This window comes from Crassostrea angulata, chromosome 5 (genome assembly GCF_025612915.1).
Source record: "Crassostrea angulata isolate pt1a10 chromosome 5, ASM2561291v2, whole genome shotgun sequence".
Classification (NCBI taxonomy): domain Eukaryota; kingdom Metazoa; phylum Mollusca; class Bivalvia; order Ostreida; family Ostreidae; genus Magallana; species Magallana angulata.
In genome coordinates, this window is record NC_069115.1 from 55,134,729 (window position 1) to 55,148,674 (window position 13,946).

At 33.9% G+C, this 13,946-nt stretch overlaps 1 long non-coding RNA gene across 1 annotated transcript; it reads right to left on the reverse strand.

Annotated features, from left to right (window-relative positions):
• Positions 1–6,790: 6,790 nt before the first annotated feature.
• On the reverse strand, positions 6,791–12,796 carry LOC128183339 (uncharacterized). Its single transcript, XR_008243577.1, has 2 exons — positions 12,521–12,796; positions 6,791–7,093 (listed from the first exon to the last, which is right to left on the reverse strand). It is a non-coding gene; the product is annotated as an uncharacterized LOC128183339 (long non-coding RNA).
• Positions 12,797–13,946: the final 1,150 nt, after the last annotated feature.

A 13,946-nucleotide genomic window follows, 5' to 3' on the forward strand; every position in this document is an offset into this window, starting at 1 on the left:
TAGATTAAAAATAAAATATTCAGCTGAGTTTTAGGTCACTTAATCTGCATTACGACCTCATACTACACAACTTCAATGATTTTTTTTTCAATGTGCATATAACAATAAGTAAAATCCCCAAGAACAAATATCTATCGCAATTAAATGCAAACATTTTTGGGAGGCAGAAAAGTCGCTATATTATAGTCTGCAAGTCAATTGAACTACTACAATTATTTCAAAGAAATAAGAAACTGTTGACACTTGCAGTACTCTATATCATTACTTCTAATCCTGAGAACAAATTTTATTTAATCTTTGACTTAAAACTGTTAACTTATAAAACCAGAGACATAAATAACTTATTAAGTTATTTATGTCTCTGATAATATATATTTTATTCTGTTCATAACTATAGAAGTTTAGCGTGTTCAACAGGTTAATTTTTTATCCACATTCTCAGATTGCGATATCGCACCTTTAATGTGAGGTTGATTGACATCGAATATTTAGACACTTATTGTTTAACAATTGACCGCTGCAGTGAAAGCATCCTTCCAAATGTTACTCAATTATTTATCAATTGCTGATCTGCAGCCCGGGGGCAATATTCTGATCGCTGACGCGACACGAGATTTTCGGTCGCACGTGGAGCGGATTGACTTAGCATAGACTGACCAAATAAACACACGGGTGGGAAAGTGACATACATTGAGGAGAAAAATGTACACATGTTAAGTAGTAGCCAAAAATAGGTCTTCGCCACATTTTGAAAAAAAATAAAGCCCTTGCACTGTGATCATGAAACCGATAAAATCTAAACAAATCTTGTTTAAGAACTCATGTGAACATTCTAAAAATAATCACTAAATCCCTCAATTCTGGACAATTCTTTTATCGTGTCAGCCTCTACAGCCAATCGCAACTTCTCGGGCCTTTCCGGCAAACTCGGAAAAACACTTCGAATGTTTTACCTAGGCGTCCATGACAACCCCCCTTTTTATAAAACTTGATATAATTACAACACATTTTATGATCTGTTGAGATATGAGCTATACTTCATTAAAGGTATCAATATACACTAAAATATAACACAGAAACGACATACAAGACTTCTTGCCGATACTTATTTTAATGGGAAGCGACTCCATTTTGTATAAAATTCTAACATCCGGTGATGTTAATACATTCGAGGTGTATTTCCAAACTTGCCGGAAAGGCCAGAGAGGTTGCAATGGCCTCTACCGCATGTGTTAATTTGATATTTGATTTTTTTGTATCCTGCCTTGAACGCTTGGGGACTGTTTCATTTTCTATATTCGGCTAAATAATGCTTCCAATTTTGAGCTTTCTCTCTCTCTCTCTCTCTCTCTCTCATTTTATGTGCAACCTTATGAAGATGTCAACTACTTTCTACGATAGCTATAAAACCTCTCAGCAGTATTTAGTGGAAATATTCGTGGGTAAATAAAAAAATCTTAAATTGAAACACAAGTCAATCTTACATTTACCGGTCAAAATCTCGAATAAACAAATAGTTGGAATCGTACAAAATATCAATAAACATGCACGTGTGATAAAGTACATGTAGAAGAACACGAAGCTACCGCGGATCACTTGTCCACTCGCGCGGGATCTCCTTGGCTATGTTCTAGGGGTGATCATCATTTTAAGGTTTATTCTTTGTGGTTTTTCGTTGTTTATCTATAACATTATTAGTACATGTATAGTTTTTAGAACATTTTAGAATTACAAATTCACTATTGATTTATGTCTGATGATGTTTCTGATTTGGAATAATATCGCTTATATCAATTTTTAGAGGGGCTTCTCAATTCACATTCTAATGTTTAATTAAATAAATTGAAGGTGAACAAACTTTAAGAACATAAAATTGAAACATTTCTTGTATATATATCTTGTTATTAGATAACCGCTTCCCTCTAGGTAGTGCAGCCGCGACCGATTTCCTCGGCCGACTTACGTAAAGGTAAAACACACATAGAGAGCTCAGAACCTAGGAAGATTTACAATGTTTGCAGTATGATTACTAAACTCTAATTAATATAACATTTTTCCCCAATTAATCCCACAGTTGATCTTTCTGTCTGACACTGCTTCAGTTCGAGAATAGCATTGCTTTTATGATTAAACAGAACGATTTCTTATTGACACTCTATCGTTTAATTCAAATTAAGAATAGTAAGCTTTAATGGCATTGTGTACGATTCTTGTGTTTGCGGCTAAATAAAATCACATATGACAGACGCGATTCTTGTGTATTAGATAACCGCTGACCGCTAGGTAGTCCATCCGCGACCTTGGCGATCGATTTTCTCGGCCGCGGGCGAGATGGGTTATGTAATGACGCACACAACAAAGAATTTAGGTCGATTTGAAATGCTTGCAGTAAAATGACTCAAATCTATTTCATGGAAGTTATTTTTTTTAAATCTAGTTTATGTATCTCACTAGATAAGAAAAAGAACGTTTATATTTTCTCGTTTTTGTTTTTCTTAACGGTTGTCCACTATAGGACCTAAACAGAGGTGACTCCAAAAAAAAAGGCTGTAAGAAAAACATGTACACGTATACTTTTTAGACACTTTTTCAAATGAATCAAAGCATCCCGTATATGCTGGTACACTTTCAGCTGTTAATTTATGTACGTTATGCGCACGAAGACGATTCGCTTACTTGCCAAATGAATACAGGTACATGTTAACAAGACAAGCTTTTTACACTCATATTTCGCATTACCGGTACAAAATAATTTTGTAACGACATTGATAACACAATAATGAACAACTTTTCTATCGACAGCTATAGCGAAATATTAACCATTTTTGAGTTATAAAGCGAAGACTTTTAAGGGCTCTAGACCCCTAATTTAAGGGGCCAACCCTTTTTCAATGGTGTCAGGTGAAAGCCCTTGATATTTTGCACATATTTTGTTCTATATGTGTTTAGAGAAAATTTTAAACTAAAGAGCTACATAACAAAAACACACCCAAAAATCAGCATTTTTTGAAACACAAATTCAAATTAATTTTTTGAAACTTTAAAGGAGGAAAATTGTAAAAACAAAACTCGGAGGACAACGTTCAAACTCTCTATTTTTAAGATTTGTGACTTTGTAACACATGCTGTGAGCGGTTTCAGAGCCTTTGCGTGCACAAGAATGCCTATATTTTTGGGAAAAAGGGGAATAACTCGGTACCGGAAGTGTCGATTTCAACGATTTTCATTAGATATTGAGAAATAGTAACTACAAATAAGCTCTGAAAATTTGAACTTTATAGGACAACAAACAAGCAAGATATTTGAGTTTTAAAAAACGTCTAGAAGAAAAAAAAGAATAAAAAGAACTAGAGCAAAGCTCGTTGCAAAGCAACGAGTGGGTTTTCCGCTAATGTCTAAAGTAATGCTAGAAGTACCTCTAAGAAGCAGTGTTCTTAATCTAATGACAAAAGTAACTTAAGTACAAAAAAGATTTTAAAAATCGAATGATTCTTGGTATGACTTAACAAAATCCGAATGGTTTTAAGTACAAATTAACAAAAAAAACATAACCATTTCAAGACCGAGTTAACAAAAAAATCCGAATGTGTTTAAGTACGACTTAACAAATTTGACTTCATTTTACTAAGTTAACTTTACCTGGAACTAACATCTAATTTCTTAACCCAGAATGCAAAATTAAAATTTCCGTAAAAAATCAATTTTGTTTAAAACATAATTCTGAGCAACATTTCCTCTACACTGCTTTTCAAAGGGTTGACCTTTCGTACTATGTGCTAGTTGCATCATCAATTATCAGAAACTTATCAATGTATAGTTTACTTAATTTTATTATTCCTCTGTGAATATTTTTATTTAAAATTACTATTGATGGTGAACATTTCAAAGGGCCCCGCTGATGTTATTTAGAGAATTTTGCTTTGACCTAGACCTATAACTTGAAATTTTTCCAGCTGGCATAGAACTTCTAATTCAATTTCATTGCCCCTAACATATAGGCATTTTTGTTCAATCTGACCAAGATTAAGCATATCCGGGAAATAATCTACTGTCTAAAACTAATTTTATTAAGATCTGCTATGACCTTCACATTGACATGGTTCAAGGTCACTGCACGCCATTAACCAATAAGCTCTGTTTAGGCAAAATATTAGCCAATTAGGGGCTAAAAGGAGAGTATATATATGCTCTTAAAATATGGATTTTTGTGTGATCTGATATGACCTTGACACTTGATCTACAAATATCATTCGAGGTCATTGCATATCCTTTGATCTAAGGCATCATGTGGGTGAAGTATGAGCCTGATTGGAGCAAAGGGAGAGAAGATGTACTCCAGACAAGGATTTTTTAAATATAATTCTGCTATGACCTTCACTGTTTACCTTGAAAATAGGTTCAAGGTCACTACACACCCTTTACTCAAAAGCTCTGCTTATGTGAAGTCTGAGCCCTATAGGGGTTAGTAGAAAGAATATATGCTCTGAAAAAAGGATTTTTGCATGATCCGATATGATATTTCACCCTTTACCTAGAAATTTCATGCAAGGTCACTGCACATCGATTAACGATAGAGACAGTCTGTGAGTATTAGCCAGATTGGACCAAAGGGAGAGAAGATATGCCCCAGACAAGGATTTTATATACCGGTATGTAATTCTACTATGACCTTAACCTTATACCTAACAACATGGTTCAAGGTCACAGCACATCCTTAACCCAAAGGAACCCTGTGGATGAGGTATGAGCCAGATTGGGCCAAGGGGAGAGAAGCTATGCTCCGGTCAAGCGATCTCGGATGGACAGACGGACAAACTGATCACTAGAAGGCGCCCACACAAACTTGCTTTCTATCTAATTTGAAATAGTATCCATGCTATCTGCCCATGGTGAATAGTCATCAAAACCATTCATCAGCAGAATTTGATTTCCCTCCTTTTTAAACTCGGAACACCTCTGACCTAATCAGATCACCGCATTAAATACAAAGTTTGTTAACTCTAATTTGTTTATCATCAAGAAATTCTGCATCGCTGACAAATAAAGTTTTCTTCGGTACAATAATATACCAATTAACTGACTATCTGGACAATAGCAAGTTTATTGTCCCACCCCACAGCAACTATTTCCCTTGGCTTTGCCTCATGAAATATAGTTGCTGTCTTGGGGGACAATAAACTTGCTATTGTCCTCATACCCAGTAGATACTAAATAGGCATATAATATCCCATCCACCTCCATTTCATGTTATATAACCTCCAGTTTGTAACCTTCAATTTTACTGTGTAAAGGCAACACAACAGTCAAAGCCGCAAGTTTCACAATTTATTACTGCTTCTCATGTACTTAAAATTAGGGGCCTTAATATTGCTTAGGCCTAAAAAAAAAAAGTTGTGTGTTTTGGGTAACCCGACCTAACCTACAAAAATGGCCCGATCCTACCATTTTTAGATGCCTGATTTTATCCGACTGTGAATTTTATCTTATTTCCAATAAAAAATACGTTTTGAAATATGAAACAAACAAACATTCTTAGGATTCAGGCAAAAAAAATAGATAAAATAAAAAAAAATCCCCACCTACCTAACCTAATTTTTTCATCAGTGTTACCCTAAACACACTATTTTTTTTTTTAGGCCTTACCAATTCCAACAAGAGACATCCCATTAACTATTGATAAACATTAAAATTCATTTCATGAATCTACGCAACACTGGTAAATCTTCAAGTACAGTCAATATCAATTTTACAAAAATATTGACGGTTCTTTATCCTAAACTATTCCTTGTACATGTACCTTTAACTGCAATTAGTACACTAACATTTTATGAAAAGACGGTTTGTCTTAGAATAAGAAAGCTAATGCAATTCTGAGAAAAAGAATACCACATATTGCAAATTCCATTGAGGTTTAATAAAAATATGGCCATTTAAGTGAACCCCCCATTTCCAATTTCCATTAGTAAACACAGATTTACAGGGTTCTCCATAGTAAAACATCTTTACCTGACCTTTTAGAGGTCAATTGTTGTTCAACCACCTTTGAAAAGAAACCTTATTCAATACAACATGCATCTACATTATATAATCATGATAAAAGCTTCACATCACTTAGAAATATCCTTACATGTATACCCCCCCCCCCCCCCATCTTTTGATTTTCATAAAAAGTCATGGTTAAAAATGTTTAACCTAATTTTATGAAACTTATGGCAATTTCCTTGAGTCTTTTCTCACACATATTTGAAAACAATCATCAATGATTCTAAAATTTGATCCTAATTATTTGTTTATTTTATGATTTACACCATTTTAATTAACAAATAGACAGCTGTCCTGCTTGTGGTTTCTTGTTTTTATGAAAAAAAGTAAGCTAACAATCATATTTAGTGAATATCTAATCTATTTTGATTTCTAGTCTCCTTCTAACCATGCTAAAACATACAACCTACAAGTTAGACATCTGCCTTAAATTAAAATAAACTTCAAACACCCAGGTAGCTGGAGACAGAGTTGATTTCCATGAAAAATGTTCAAAATTTGACATGTTTTTCTCCTTTTTTTATGCATATATACCTTAGAAAGGTAGAAATAGGTTGTTTCTTGTTCATTTCAAAAGTAATTATCATAGCAGATGTTATTTCAAAGTCAAATGTACATTTACATATCCTACATGTAATCTTAATGCAGACAATTGGATGGGGTGGGGTGGGGGAAGGGGGGGGGGGGGTGGGGGTTCAATTATGTAAACACATCTAAATACCTTTATAAAATAAAAAATAAAGGAATCATAATTGCATACTTTTATTGAAAAACAAATTTTCACAACAATTATGAATTTCTTTAAATAGCCTTAATTTTGTTTTTCATAATTTCTTATCAAACACAAACCACAACATGGGATGATGCTTTCATAAAGTTCCATTATTGTTCATGCATTATCGGATTTAATTTGAATTACCGGTAAAAAGTCTGTAGAACACAAGGAATATGCATGTGGATAGAGGTGACAGGTTAATCTCAAGAGCTGACCCACAAGAATCAACAGGTAAAAGCAATGTGGTGCCATGTCGGAACAAGAGTCCGTTTTGAGCTGAAATAAAAAAAAAATAATTAGCTGTGTTTACATACATGTACTAGTAATAGCAGTGTTTACATTAACATATGCATAGTATATCTGGAAAAAATACACTGACCATGCAGTGTAATAAGTATTACATATCCCAATACATGACATAACATTTAGGCAGTACAAGATCAAAAATTTGCATATCAAGTCATGATATAATATTAAAAAAAATTCTTAGGTATAGACACTTATTAGATTGAGAGAGAGCTTGAGAGAGAGAGAGAGAGCTAGAGTTTATTTCTTGTAGTGCAACAGTCAAACATTTCAATTTGAAAATTACAAAGGAATATTACCCATCTGAACAGCGTCAAAGTACATGTATTTCCTTCTGGTATACCATGTTTTATCAATTCTACCGGTTTTTTTTTTTGCAAATAAATTTGACGAGGCTTTTGGTTTCTTTTCTTTTAAATTACATTTTTTAAAAACAATACTATATGTGTAATAAGCATAAAACATGTATGAGTAAACTTGATGAAGAATTTTTAATAGATTATTTTTCACAGAATGTGTTACATTACATGTATGTCAATCTTTATAAAAGTAGCGTATATTTTGTGCGTCATAAATTGGAAGTTTTAGTAAATATCATTTACTTGCATGGTAGATATATATGTCTAACCCAAATTTTCTTCATAAAGCTACAGCTGTATGTACCACATAATCATATGTTTTGTCACAAGTATACATTTTTAAAAAATACCCAAATTCCAACAGTTGAAAGTAACACGATGAATTTTTCATTCTCTGATAAGTTCATTGTGTTTTGTGCGTGCATATATATATATAAGTCTGCTGCAACAGCAGCCAATCAGCGGTAAGCTGAATCCACTAATAAGAAAGTTTCCCTTACCAAAATGAATTGTTCGCGGCAAATTTGCAGCAAACTTGCCAGAAATTTTCGGCAAACTGATTAGTTTACCAGAAAACTTTAGAACTTGTTTGCCGATCTTTGCCAGTAGTAGCAAACTTCTGGTAAACCTCTTTTATTATGCCAGAAGTTTACCAGACACCCAATTATGTTTGCAGCTTCTTCGCCAGTAGTGGCAAACTTGTGGCAAACTCCTCAAAATTTGCCAGAATCTTACCACAAACATTTCTTGTTTTTTCTCTGTTTTATTTTCTTCCTAAGCTTGCCAAAGCTTTACCAGAAATAATACTTATACAATTTTATATACACATTCAGCACAACTTTAAGACTATCAATTATAATTAATTGCTTTTATAATTTTGTATATTTGTAAAGAGAAAAAATAAATCTAATAAATATTTTCGGATTTAAGTTTTATTCTAAGATAGTCTCAATTAAAATTTCTATTATAACGAAAATAAGATCAACTTTAATCGCATGATGTTTCATTACACCATCCCCCCCCCCCCGCCCCCCCCCCCCCCCACTCCACTCATTCAGACCAGACCCCACGTATTAAGTAAACACCAACCTGTCTGTTCTTTTGTTATCCTATATTCTTTTATCTTACGTTCAAATATCAGTTAACTTAGATTTGAGTATCTAAACCGCTTGCTGTTGAATCATGAAGATTGAAGAATTTTCCGTATGCTGTTCAGTGTTTGTTTCTACTTTTACTTTTGTTTCAATAATAAGCTACGCGCGCGCTGATTGGTCGATCAATCGCTAGCCGCCAATTTTCACATTCGATTCTGCCATGATGTATGCCTTCACCGAGATGGTAAAATGAATGAAAATAAGGGAATATGGCTGTGCACAAGGTGAAAGAAACATTGTCAATGGAGTGTTTACTTTTGGAAAATCCACGGCTAAACAGAGGACGAATTTAAGTGAATGAATCGAGTCTAAACACCCAAGGCAAGGCCACTGCATGCACCATCCTGAGCACGTTTTTGAAAAAGTAAGTGAAGTAATGAAAATATATTCGTTGAATGGCAGTTTTAACAGTTATTGGAATATAAAACGAAAGACTGTGATCTTTTATAGTAAGTTAAACAGTTTAAGGCCGTCCCTATGACAATGCCGGGTGTCGAATCAAGCAAAACGCTCGTTATTGACATCGTTGTGATGCGCCATAAACAAATAATTTCAATTTAAAATTTATTTTAAAAATTATCATTACATAGTGTATAATTACATTTTATATGATTAACATTTTTATTACTTAAATAAAAGAATTCATGTTCTACTCACATAGTCAGAGTTAGTAGTGCAAATTTGTAGCTTTATATAGATTAATAGATTGAGTAAGTATATGATAGGTTAACTTGTTTTTCTTAGAAACTGCTTTAAATTTGAAAACAGTTGTGCTTATATGAAATCCATTTATCTTCCCAATAGGTGTCTGCCCTGGTGAACGGGTTACACAGACCTAAAGAAAACGATGCATGAACAACTATCTCAATGATTTTATGATCAAATAATGCAACCAAAAAAGAGTGAAGACAGAATTTGTGTAAGAATACGTAGAAAAGCATATAAACAACAGTGCTGAAGTCTGACCATTCCATTGTGGACATTATTGTGATATTCGGCTATTTGTGTGATATTGTTTATGTGTGAAATTAAATCGGAGAGCACGTACAGGAGACTGTCATAAAAAAGACATCAAGAATGCCTTAAAGATTGCCGTGATTAATTGTAATATGACCAGTGACCGTGCAGGGCTTAATTGTGAACTATATGGTTTGAACTTCGCTCATCGTGAACTTTTGTCCGAGTTCATCTGTGCATGCATGTTGTGATCAAACTGCATTCAAGTTTATCGATCTGCAGCAACAAATCATCAGTCATCACCGAACGGTTGAGTACTATTTGTCAAATTTCATTATGGTTTGTTCATCATTTTTGTGGGGTTTTTTTAAAATTATAAAATGTGTAAAATCTTAAGTTAATAATTTTAAACTTGTGCCCTTTCTCTCTATTTTTTTTGTAACTGTTTAAGTTAAACATCTTTGTTAATCATCAGTAGATGTTATTTGTAAATTGATTGAAAAGCATAGTACATGTATTAGTAACTCATTATTAAATGATTATAAGCGTTTATTAATTGTTTTTCTTATGTTGTAATATTTAAAAGTTGCTATGTTTATCTGTAAGCTTGCGGCAAATTTTCCGCAAACAGTTTGCCGGAAGCTTATTTGCATACGAATTCTGAACTTGCTGCAAATTCGCCGCAAACAGTTTGCCAGAAGATAATTTGCATACGAATTCTGTACTTGCGGGAAATTTGCGGCAAACAGTTTTCCAGAAGCTAATTTGCATACGAATTCTGAACTTGCCGCAACTTTGCTGCAAACAGTTTGCCAGAAGCTAATTTGCATACGAATTCTGAACTTGCCGCAAATTTGCAGCAACTGTTTGTCGCAAATCTGCAGCAAACTCTCCGCAAATCTGCAGCAACTGTTTGCCAGAGGCCTTAAATTTTGGTAAGGGTTTGTGGTTTAGGAGCGGGTAAAATTGATTTTGCATAATGTAGCTGACACTGAATTGAATAGATCTGATATATATGTACAAGATGGGAGAAATAATGACAGAACAGACTGGGATTCGAACCTTGCCCTCTGAATCTCTAGTCAAGTGCTCTACCAACTGAGCTACATGTATCTGGCACCGGTATTCAAACCAGTCTGACCGTCACATCCCCCCCCTTAAATGATCTTCACCCTCAAAGATCACCCCTGGCTCTTCCCCTGGCAGGAGTTAACCTGTCAGTTCCAGGGGTTGGTTACAACACCAATATTGTATAGGGATGGAACGATCCACCGATGCACCGGTGCATCACGGTATTTATTTTGACGATATTTAGATTGTTACATTTACCATTAATACATTACGATACCTATGCGGACTTTTTTTTATTTTCCAAAAATATCTGAGCTTCATATATCAGCTATTTTTAGTCTGCGCGCCTAATATGAAAGTACAAAGATGGCGGAAAACCTCGTAAAGTTGTCAAACCTGTTAGGAAGCTAAATCTGGAGTGTGGACAACTTTTGGATTACTTGTTAATGAAAAAGTAGTGTATATGAGACTTAAGTAATTTGTAAATTGTGCAACGCTCATTTTAAATATATCAAAATAACTTTGGACATGCGGTAATATATCGACAGATTGAATAAATTTTTAACCCTTATTCATGTTTTCATTTAGTTGCAATGTATCGTGATATGTATCGTATCGCATCTCATGTATAGTGATATGTACCGAATCGGCTAAGTACAGAAACGTCCATGCCTTAATATTGTAACAGGATGGGAGAAATAATGAAGGACCAAACCAGGAATTAAACCTGGGCCCCCTGAATCTCTAGTCAGGTGCTCTACCAACTGAACACTGGTATTTAAACCGGTCTGACCATCACATATATAAAAAGTTATTTTAAACAATGGTGTTCAATAAAAAATAACACTTGCAACCTTCAGTTTTTGTCTGTAATTAATCAATATTGGCGTGCGATCAGTTATCGTTGAATACCATTTTTCATCAGTGCATTGTTACGTCATTTTATCAACACATAAAATTATATACAAAAATATGATATAACATTGCACCAGCGAGAAATGGTCCTCGACAAGAACTGCTGGCATGCCAGTACTGCCAGTAGTCAGATTAAAAAAAGAGAATATAAATGAAAAATTACATTTTAAACATTAACAAGGACAATTCAAGTACACATCAAAACTGCTAAACAAGAAAAATTATGTGAACTGGTAGAGTGGTACGCATAGTTCTAACTTGTAAACTACATGTACAAGTACATGTACCGGGTACAGTACCCGTTGGTCTGCTAAACCTCTCTAATGATACATTGATCGGCATCATAAAAATATTAAAGACTTTTTAGTCATGTTTTAACTCTGAAGTCTGAAGTATACAATTTTATTTACTTGATGTTACAGGTATGTCTACAGGGTATTCATGTCTACATTTAGAGTCTTCCGCACAAGAATATGATCATATGTTTCTAATTAGACCCTGCTTTGAATTTTGAGTTGAAAATTCACAATCTGATTTTTTTTTTAAATAGATAAATTTGGTCATCCTTTCCAGTCACCCATGAACCTCGAGCAAGTCTAAACATCCAGTAAACAATGTAAAAATTACATGTTAGTAAACAAACACCCACACCATAACAAAACATCTAACTCTGTAATTCTTATAAAATTCTTAACCCAGCAGATGTTAAATCATCAATATATATTTGTAAATTCATACGCGATGGACATATCATAAGAATATTGATAATTCAATTCTGTTAAAAAGATTTATATTGTCTGGACTAGAAAAATAACATACATCAGTGACAGTGTGCACGTACGTACTAACATGTACATCTATAGACTAAATGTTAACCAGTTAACATGCTGACATTTTAACCACTATAGACAAGAAACTTTAAAAGGAATAAAAAGCCTCACCTTCTTCAGTAACATCCACATAGATCACACACTTTAATGTCCATCTTTTCCCCTTTATTACTCGTAGCTTATCAACGGCTGATCAATGGAAACATACACATCCGTCGACATGGTCGACAGAAGTGTGGCTGTCAGAATTTCCTCGTAAACGATTCACACAAGAATATATCCCTCCTTATACAAATATGTAGTATTGTTCCCTGTGCATGTTCATATGTTTCACAGTAACTTGAAAATGCATGTGTACACCGAAAAATGCACAACTTATCTTCTGCATTACGCTCTCGGGAACCAGGCTATTTTCTACAATGCCGTTCGTTACTGTTTACATTCGCGGGTCCGCGACAAACATTGCAAACATTTGTTCTGCGTGGCCGATTAGAACGTGTTAAATAAGTGGTTGAATTCATAAATGATATAGCCTAGATGAAAAAAAAATGAAATTGAATCACAACAATTTATCTAAGACGCAACACAATGTAATGCAGTAAATGCCTGGGCCTTAAAACGGCATTTGTTCGCTTGTGTGTCTATGTAGACAAATTAACTCGTTCATGTACGATTCACACATATTTGTTTTATGAAATTTGAAAAAAATAGGGCACAGAACTTTTTAAATTTGACACTAAATGACATTATTTAATATATTAACAATAACTGAATTAATTTTTTTTCATAAAATGATAACGATTTTTGCTATCAGAAAAATACGTGTATGAGCTGCTGACCCCTAATTATAGGGGCCAGCCCTTTTTTCTTAATTTTAAATGAAAGCTCTCGTTATTCTTAATAACTTTTGTTCTATATGTATTAACAAATTATTTTTAGTTTAAAGGTTATTATACAAAAAGCAACAAAATTTCAGACCCCCCAAAACCTTAAACTTTACCGGCAAATAGCTTAAAAACTAAAAAACATTTTGCCAAAATTTTCATGCCAGCAAAACTATAAAATGTTACCAACAATTCTGCTAAATTTCATGCAACTATCTTTTGTAGTTCCCGAGATCAACTCTGGACAAAAGACCCCCCAATTTTCAATTAAAGGGCAATAACTCATAACCGGAAGTGAATTTTAAAAATTTGAAAAAAACGTCTCTAGATATTAACATTGTCTACATACCCTGAAAGTTTCATAATAATCAGACAACAAATGTACGAGAAATGGCCTACACAAAATTTGCGGATTAAAAAAAAAACTAGAGCAAAGCTCGTTGCAAAGCAACGAGTGGGTTTTCCGCTAATGTCGAAAGCAACGCTAGAAGTACGTCTAAGAAGCAGAGTTCTTAATCTAGTAACAAAGAAACCTAAGTACAAAAAGATAAAAAAAAAAAAAAAGAATGATTTTTGGTACAACTTAACATAATCCGAATGGTTTTAAGCACGACTTAACCAAAAACCCTTAACCATTTCAAGAACGACTTAAC